Source organism: Scylla paramamosain, chromosome 11 (genome assembly GCF_035594125.1).
Source record: "Scylla paramamosain isolate STU-SP2022 chromosome 11, ASM3559412v1, whole genome shotgun sequence".
In the NCBI taxonomy this organism is placed as follows: domain Eukaryota; kingdom Metazoa; phylum Arthropoda; class Malacostraca; order Decapoda; family Portunidae; genus Scylla; species Scylla paramamosain.
In genome coordinates, this window is record NC_087161.1 from 4,050,968 (window position 1) to 4,060,000 (window position 9,033).

The 9,033-nt window shown below is 44.9% G+C and overlaps 1 protein-coding gene across 1 annotated transcript in view; it reads left to right on the forward strand.

Moving 5' to 3' along the window:
- Window positions 1-3,071: 3,071 nt before the first annotated feature.
- Window positions 3,072-9,033, forward strand: part of LOC135104844 (innexin inx2-like) — an 18,336-nt gene continuing 12,374 nt past the window's right edge. The window contains exon 1 of the mRNA XM_064012520.1: window positions 3,072-3,214. The gene's annotated coding sequence lies outside the window, so the exon portion shown is untranslated. The remainder of the gene's footprint in view (window positions 3,215-9,033) is intronic.

Sequence of the window (9,033 nt, forward strand, 5' to 3'; positions counted from 1 at the left end):
CCATCCTTCTTCAAACGGACTAGTAGAAAGAGCAAACAGGAAAATCCTGGAGGTTCTTCGTCCAGTTGTAAACAGTCTCCATGATGACTGGGAGGACTGGTTACCACACGTTGGTGCCTGCATTAACAGTTCAATGTGTGAAAGTACTGGGAAATCCCCACATTATATATTATATGGTGAAGATAAAAATCTTCCTTATGATTTGTTGGCAAGTCCACAAACTCCAGTATACAACGTAGATGACTATGTTAAACAACATATGCATGTTTTCAAGGACATTCATGCTAAAGTCCGAAGTAGGCTACAAGCTTCTAGGGCAGAAATGATGGCTAGGCAACACAAGCGTGCGACCCCTGTCACGATACAGGTTGGAGACACAGTTAAAGTTCGTTATCCGTACAGGACCTCCAAACTCTCCCCTAAATTTAGTGGTCCATGCTCGGTTGTCCGCCAGTTACATGGTAACAAATTTAAGGTGCATGACCCTCTTTCTTAACACTGCTGAGATAGTACATAGTGATCGGCTTGTGAAGACTAACGCTCAGCTCCAGTCATCAACAGAGAGTACTACTGATCAGGTTACAAACCTTAATTCTACTAATACTATAAAGACGCATAGGTATAACCTTCGCTCACGCAGCTAATTGCCTGCATTACTTACAGATGGCACTGGGCCTCCTGGTTACCTTCTTGAGCATGCTGCAAGTGCTACAAGCGTCCACTGCGTTGCATATCAAACCGGGGGCTCTCACCACACATCTTGGGGAAGTAACCTTAATAGAAGATGTTCTTCTGGTTCGATATCCTTTTTCTACCTTATTTTCCGTAACTTCGGACCTCGACGCTGTCTCAGAAACTTTGGATAACTCCTTACAGGAACTGGAATCCTTACTTGCTGATGAAACGCATAGCCAGACACAAGTTTTCTCACAAACCATAATCAAAGCTTTAAAAGCAAGGGTAGAATTCTTACACGGGAAATTGAACCAATCTCAGCATGACTACAACCTTCATCCAGTGCACGCTCGTACCAAAAGAGGACTCATAAATGGGTTGGGACAACTGTCTCAATATCTTTTTGGCACCGCCTTGGACGAGGATGTACAGGATTTAAGGAAACATTATGATCAACTAATAACGGTTGCAGCTACTAATAAGAAGGTCCTGAACCTACATCACAATAAAATAGTTAAATTAGAAACTAATCTCAATGAGTTATTACAGTATTCAAATGATTTAACAACTGTGCTTGATAATGCCTTACATAGTTTAGATGTGATAAATCACGTTGTGGTTATAGATCAAGCTTTGCATGTATTTGAAGCTTCCTTGGGTTCAGTTCTCTCCATTAATGAAGCGATAATTCGCAACATGGTGGATGCTGTCAATGGCAGGGTAACAACTTCACTATTTCCTGTAGAGGATTTGCTTCACACAATAGAAATTGGTCAGTCAACCTACAAATTGACACCAGTGTATGCAGCGGACATGATCCAGTATTACTACCCATTGCTGGAAGCTACCTTGACCACAGATGCAATAATTGTAAACATACCTTTTACTCGTAAATCTCAGGATCATTTTGAGGCCTATGAGATTAAACCTTTTCCATTTTCCGTTAATAATTCTGTGATGACACTGGACATGAATCCTTCCTTAGTGCTAATAGCCAAGGATTTTTCATTATATACAATTGGAGATTTAACTGAATTAAAACGTTGTAAATCTTCATACTTGCATTTGTACCATTGTTCAAGTATCCAATTTGCTTTCTTACCTGTAGTAAAAGGTATTTGTGAAGTCGTCTTGACACGTTCAGAGGCGTCTGCAGCTCTAACACTCTGTCCATACAAGCATGTGGTTTCAAAACCTATTTTCCATTGCAATTTTCATGGATATCATTACTTTTATTTCACAGAAAACTTTTACGTCTCAGTGACTTGCCCAGAAGGGACCACCTATGAGGAGGTTATAGGACATTATGCAGTACAAGATGCTTGTCATGTACGTTCTAGTAAACTAACCACTTACCCTTCTAGGATTAATTTAGCTTTTACGACAGACCTTTCATATAGAGTTTTCCCTGTTACTTCCCTGGAGAATTTGACAAAGTCAAGGATTTCTTTTATAACAAACTCCTTATCCACTCTTTCCTTCTCAAACACAGAAGAGTTTTCAGAGGCTCTAGGGACATCCTTGCCAGTATATCTGAAACCTGGGATTCTCTATCCAAGTATCCTGACACCTTGCCTTATTTTAATGTTTTTGTTAATATTCTTATATGTGTGTGTTAGGAAAGCCTTAAATTTGTATATATATCTTGATAGTAGACGTAAACGTCTTAATGAAGGAGTTTCATACACATAACATGGTTAGGTACACTGTATTCGCGAGGACGCGTCAAGTAGGTGACCGAGCGATGTAACGGTGTCACATAATTAATAATAATGTGTATTGTATTTATAATGCCTTGCTTGATTAGCAATATAAGTGTATGTATACATATATGCATAAGTGCAAATAGTGGGTGTTGGCGCATAAGGGTGGGGCGGATATGATCACGCCACCCTACGTCACACACACACCATGGAACTTTCCATACTCCTTTTATTGCTATCGATAAGTAATCGGTAGCACCTACATTACAGTATCGAAGTATTCTCCATAGTTAATCTCTCCCTAATGTATTTTGGCATGTATTACTCTTAGCTATAAGTAGCTTTTCCTTTGCCTTATTTATGTAATTAGAGAGTAATAATTATGAATATATTCATGTACTGTGAGTGCGGTCAACCCGCCCCTATTTCTAATGTCAGCACTTTTTGAAGGCGCTAAGCGTCCCTTGTGCCGGCTTCGGCAGTCTCTTGCCAGGGTGTAACGCTGTACCACGCAGAGGACATCCGTTGTCCCGTACGCGCCACACCCTTCTCCAGAACTCTGTACATATATCTAAATATACCTATTTTTATACGTTCACCTTTGACATTCACCTGAAAACCACAGAAACTCACCAAGAGTGACTTTACCTATTATATAAAGGTAAGAAACTAATGAACAGTGTCCAGTGGTAATTGATAATTCAAAACCACACCGGAACACCACTACTGCAACAACAACATCAACATCAACAACAACAACAAAAACTACTACTACTACTACTACTACTACTACCACCGCTGGCGCCACTGCTATCAATACTCGAGGAAAATAAAAGGTGCGTGTGTGTGACTAAGCATATCCTAAATCCCTACATTGCCACACCCACCACTTCTAGGATTCATTGCGACACACACATATACACACACACACACACACACACACACACACACACACACACACACACACACACACACACTACCAGGTAACAGTGAACGGGTAACAAATTTAGTACATAACCAGGTGCCTCTCTCTCTCTCTCTCTCTCTCTCTCTCTCTCTCTCTCTCTCTCTCTCTCTCTCTGAACGCGTCAAAGAAAACGTAAACAAATGAGAAAGAGAGAAAATGGGCAGCCCTTCCTTTCCTTTTATCACTTTCTAACTCCCTTCCCTCACTCACCTCTCACTCATCTCCTCTCATTCGTGATCGTCTTGTTCGTTGTCAGTTTTGCTCTTCCTTTCTTCCAACAGCTGTGTATGTGTGTGTGTGTGTGTGTGTGTGTGTGTGTGTGTGTGTGTGTGTGTGTGTGTGTGTGTGTGTGTGTGTGTGTGTGTGTGTGTGTGTGTGTGCGTGTGTGTGTGTGTGTGTGTGTCTAATTACAAGGTTTTCTTTCAAGACTCAAAGTATGTTACCTTGAATCATGAATTACTTTCTTTTTCGTTCCAGAGAGAGAGAGAGAGAGAGAGAGAGAGAGAGAGAGAGAGAGAGAGAGAGAGAGAGAGAGAGAGAGAAAGGGTGTGGTTTATGCCTTAGGTTTATGCCTTATTATTATTGGTGGTTGACAGAAAAAGGGAAATATTTTATGGAAGTGTTCAAGGTTGTGTGTCTAGTCAGGGTATTAGGGCGTCTATGGTGGGTATTATGGTGTAAGTGTATTTTCATCTATTTATTCATCTGCTTCATATATCTATTTATCAAGTCTTCATTTATCTGCTTATCTATTCTTTTACTTTATTTATTTGTTTATTCATTATTTGGAGTGATAGTTGAGTCGCGTCTATTTTCCATACTTTCATTCCGTTCTTGGTCAGTTTTCTTCACAAACAGATAAACTGACAAATAAATAAATAAATAAATAAATAAATAAATAAATAAAGCCGATTCACATAAATAAAGCCGATAAATAAATAAAGCCGATTGTTGTTGTTGTTGTTGTTGTTGTTGTTGTTGTTGCTGTAATGGGTAAGTTATTGTAATCGTAGGCACGTTACAGTCGCCGCTGCACTCCAGGCCCAACCATTCACCCAACCAGCACAATTTAGTTTAAGAAAAGCTCAGAGACGAAAAAGAGCACGGCAGCCAGGCGTGTCTCAGGCATGTACTGCATCTTGACGTACATTACCGATCCTCCCCCACCTCTCTCTCTCTCTCTCTCTCTCTCTCTCTCTCTCTCTCTCTCTCTCTCTCTCTCTCTCTCTCTCTCTCTCTCTCTCTCTCTCTCTCTCCCCTATACAAAAAGTAAGAGTTTACCCTAAAATAAATCTATAAAAAGTGGTTCATATTAAGAAAAATTCATGTGATTTAAGGGTAGACACATCTAAATATAAACGAAGGCGTATCAAGTTCATACTTTGATACTTTGGAGTTTAGACGACTCGCTACAAAATGAGAAAATAAGCAACAACAACAACAACAACAATAATTCGGAGCACTCAGCCATCGCTTATACAATGCCAAGACGGGCAAAGCACTATTCAAATCATGTCTTTTATTATTATTATTATTTTTTTTTTCGCTTTCCTAAGAATCCTCAACTAGCTGCAACCTCCCTCAACGTTTGAAAGGAACCAAGGGGTATTTTCTTCTTCCTCTGACTTTTCTTCTACATCTTCTTCTCCTTCTTCCTCTTATGCTACTTCTTCCTCTTCTTCTGCTGGTGGTGGTGGTGATGGTGGTGGTGGTACTGCCTCTGATGATGTTGCTGCTTCTTCTTCTGCTGCCTCCTCCTCCTGACCCCCTGGCAACTTTGACCACTTAATCTACCCTATCCTATCCTATCCTGCTCGAGTCAGTCAGTTTGGTGGTGCTTGGAGATGTCAGGGTCAGGTCAGTGGTGCTGCTTCTTCTTCCTCTGCTGGTGGTGTTGGTGATGCTGCTGCTGCTTCTTCTTCTTCCTCTGCTGCTGCTAGTGATGCTGCGGTTCTTTTTTCTCTTCTTCTTCTTCTTCTGCTACTGCTGCTGCTGGTGTTCTTCTTCTTCCTCTCTTTCTTCTTTTGCTGCTGCTGGTGGTGGTCCTCTTCTTCTTCCTCTACTGCTGCTGCTGGTGGTGGTGGTGGTGGTCCTCTTCTTCTCTTTCTCTGCTGGTGCTGGTGGTGGTGGTGGTTCTTCTTCTTCCTCTGCTGCTGGTGGTGGTGATTCTTCTTCTTCTTCCTCTCCTGCTGCTAATAGTGGTTGTCCTTCTTTTTCCGGTGGTGGTGGTGGTGGTGGTCCTCTGCTCCTGGTTGTGGGGGTGGCTTCTTCTTCCTCTGGTGTTGTGCAGCGTCTCCTTCTTCCACTGCTATAGTTGGCTGCTTCTTCCTCTGTTGCCTCCTCCTCCTCCTGACCCTCGCAACTACATGGACCACCTAACTAACCATATCCTATCCTATCCTATCCTATCCTATCCTATCCTATCCTGTATCCTTAACCAGCTCGAATTAGTCAGTTCAGTGGTGCTGCTGCTTCTTCCTCTGCTGGTGGTGGTGGTGATAGTCCTTCTTCTTCTTCTTCTTTTTCTTCTTCTTCTGCCGCTCTTACTGTTGCTGCTGGTCCTCTTCTTCTTCCTCTGCTGGTGGTGGTGGTTGTGGTGGTCCTCTTCTTCTTCCTCTGCTGCTAGTCGTGGTGGTGGTGGTGGTGATCGTGGTCCTCTTCTTCTTCCTCTGCTGCTGGTGATGGTGGTGGTGGTGGTGGTTCTTCTTCTTCCTTTGCTGGTAGTGGTGGTGGTGGTCCTCTTCGTCTTCCTCTGCTGCTGCTGCTGCTGGTGATCCTCCTTCTTCCTCTGCTGGTGGTGGTGGTGGTGGTCCTCTTCTTCTGCTGGTAGTGGTGGTGGTGGTGGTCCTTCTTCTTCTTCTTCCTCTGTTGCTTCTTCCTCTGGTGCTGTGCTGCGTCTTCTTGCTGGTGTTGGTTCTTCCTCTTCCTCTGCTGCCTCCTCCTCCTGACCCTGGCATGGACCACCTAGCTAGCCTATCCTATCCTATCCTGCCTTATGCTATCCTACCTGCTCGAGTTGGTCAGTCTGGCGGTGCTTGGACATTTCAGGGTCAGTTCAGTGGTGCTGCTTCTTCTTCAAATGATAGTGCTGCTTCTTCTTCTTCCTCTTCCTCTCCTGCTGCTAGTGGTGGTGGTGGTGGTCGTTTTTCTTCTTCCTCCGCTGGTGGTGTTGGTGTTAGTCCTTCTTCTTCCTCTGCTGCTGGTGGTGGTGTTCCTTCTTCTTCTTCCTCTGCTGCTGGTGGAGGTGTTGGTCCTTCTTCTTCTACCACTGCTGCTGGTGGTAGTGGTCCTCCTCTTCTTCAGCTGCGCTGCTGCTGATGGTGGTCCTCTTCTTCTTCTTCTTCTTCTTCTTCTGCTGCTGCTGCTGCTGCTTCTCAAATAGAGTGGTCTTCTTCTTCTTCCTCTGTTGCTGCTGTTGCAGGTGGTCCTCTTCTTCTTCTGCTTCTGCTGCTGCTGCTACAGGTGGTCCTCTTCTTCTTCTGCTTCTGCTGCTGCTGCTACAGGTGGTCCTCTTCTTCTTCTGCTTCTGCTGCTGCTGCTACAGGTGGTCCTCTTCTTCTTCTGCCTCTGCTGCTGCTGCTACTGCTGCAGATGGTCCTCTTCTTCTTCTGCCTCTGCTGCTGCTGCTACTGCTGCAGATGGTCCTCTTCTTCTTCTGCTCCTGCTGCTGCTGCTACAGGTGGTCCTCTTCTTCTTCTGCTTCTGCTGTTGCTGCTGCAGGTGGTCCTCTTCTTCTTCTGCTTCTGCTGTTGCTGCTGCAGATGGTCCTCTTCTTCTTCTGCTCCTGCTGCTGCTGCTACAGGTGGTCCTCTTCTTCTTCTGCTTCTGCTGTTGCTGCTGCAGGTGGTCCTCTTCTTCTTCTGCTTCTGCTGTTGCTGCTGCAGGTGGTCCTCTTCTTCTTCTGCTTCTGCTGCTGCTGCTGCAGGTGGTCCTCTTATTCTTCTGCCTCTGCTGCTGGTGGTGGTCCACTTCTTCTGCCTCTGCTGCTGCTGCTGCTGGTCCTCTTCTTCTTCTGCTGCTGCTCTTCTTCTCCCCCTCCGTCAGCAGCAGCCTCTTCTTCTTCCACTGCTGCTGGTGGTGGTCCTCTTTTTCTGCCTCTGCTGCTGGTGGTGGTCCTCTTCTTCTTCTTGCTCTGCTGCTGCTGCTGCTGGTTCCTTCTTCCTCTGTTGCTGCTGCTGCAGGTGGTCCTCTTCTTCTTCTGCTTCTGCTGCTGCTGCTGCAGGTGGTCCTCTTCTTCTTCTGCTTCTGCTGCTGCAGGTGGTCCTCTTATTCTTCTGCCTCTGCTGCTGCTGCTGGTCCACTTCTTCTGCCTCTGCTGCTGCTGGTCCTCTTCTTCTTCCTCTGCTGCTGCTGCTGCTGGTGGTCCTCTTCTTCTCTCTCTGCTGCTGCTGCTGGTAGTGGTCCCTTCTTCTGCCTTTGCCCCTGGTCCTCTTCTTCTCCCTCTCCATCAGCAGCAGCCTCTTCTTCTTCCACTGCTGCTGGTGGTGGTCCTCTTTTTCTGCCTCTGCTGCTGGTGGTGGTACTCTTCTTCTTCTTCTTCTGCTGCTGCTGGTTCTCTTCTTCTTCCTCTGCTGCTGCTGCTGCTGCTGGTCCTCTTCTTCTTCTGCTGCTGCTGCTGGTGGTTCTCCTCTTCTTCTGCTGCTGCTGGTGGTTCTCTTCTTCTGCTGCCAGTGGTGATAATTCTCTTCTTCCTCTTCTGGCGGTGTCCTCTTCTTCTTCCTCTTCTGGCGGTGTCCTCTTCTTCTTCCTCTTCTGGCGGTGTCCTCTTCTTCTTCCTCTTCTGGCGGTGTCCTCTTCTTCTTCCTCTTCTGGCGGTGTCCTCTTCTTCTTCCTCTTCTGCTGGTGGTGGTCCTCCTTCTTCCTCTGCTGCTGCTGGTGGTGGTCCTCTTCTTCTCCTCTTCTTCTTCCTCTGCTGCTGCTGCTGCTGCTGCTTTTTCTTCCTCTAGTGCTTCCTCCTCCTGACCCTGGTCATTACTTGAACCACTAAATTGACTTAAACTATCCTATCCTAACCTACTTGAGTCAGTCAGTTTGGTTGTCCTTGTACTTCCCAGGGTGGGTTTTAGGCACACATGGTGGTAGAGTGGATGGGTTTTTTTTTTTTTTTTTTTTTTGCAAGTTCCGAGTGGGGTTCGAACCCACGCTTCCCTCACGCCAATTTTGAAGTTCATCACTACCCACTGGGCCTATTTCCGCGTCTTATGTTCATGTTATTATATATTAAAGGAGAAAATATATTGTTTATTATAATGTGAATATTTTTTTACCAGGTCATTTTTTTTATATTATTTTTAAGTACCTAGTGGGGTTTGAACGGTGACGTCCAACACTCAAGGTTCCCAAGACAGTCACTCTATCCACTGGGCTACGGGAACCCCAACGCAGACTTAAGTAAAAAAGATATATTTGAACACAGTAATTTCCTACCTGTGTTCATGCCGCACCAAAAATTCAATAAGTATAAATGCTGTTGATTTAAATATTAACGTTCACATTCACAACGATAATAAGATAAAATTAAGTATTGTGGACTTGCGGGAATATCGGTCATGGTGTGAAACTAACAGTAGGTGAGATTAAAGAACTTTAGAGCGGCGGGGGCTCCCTGGGTCTGGAGCCGCCTGTAGGAACCCTCCCTCGTGTTGCGTGGCCGAGGGCGTGTGTGTGCTTTATTTATTTTATTTATTA